Here is a 296-nt window from a genome sequence, read left to right on the forward strand (position 1 = left end):
CAACCTCTCTTCTCTATCTTTTCTGTCCTATAAACGAATAAAAAATGAGACTCAAAAATGGAATAATCCGGCAGCGAAGGCCAGGTAATTGACGTCTGCATATTCCTAGACTAATGACGACGTAATTACTCAATGATGACGCTAATCATCTGTCTCGGAATGTGGGAATTATCTCCATTCCTCGCGCATTTTTTTCCGACATTTGCCACATAGTCTCTCCGTCTATTCAAACGTAAACATAGACAGAGGAATAAGGTGTAGTAAATAAACATGAGAGAAAAAAATGCTGTATAGTG

This window comes from Penaeus monodon, chromosome 22 (genome assembly GCF_015228065.2).
Source record: "Penaeus monodon isolate SGIC_2016 chromosome 22, NSTDA_Pmon_1, whole genome shotgun sequence".
Classification (NCBI taxonomy): domain Eukaryota; kingdom Metazoa; phylum Arthropoda; class Malacostraca; order Decapoda; family Penaeidae; genus Penaeus; species Penaeus monodon.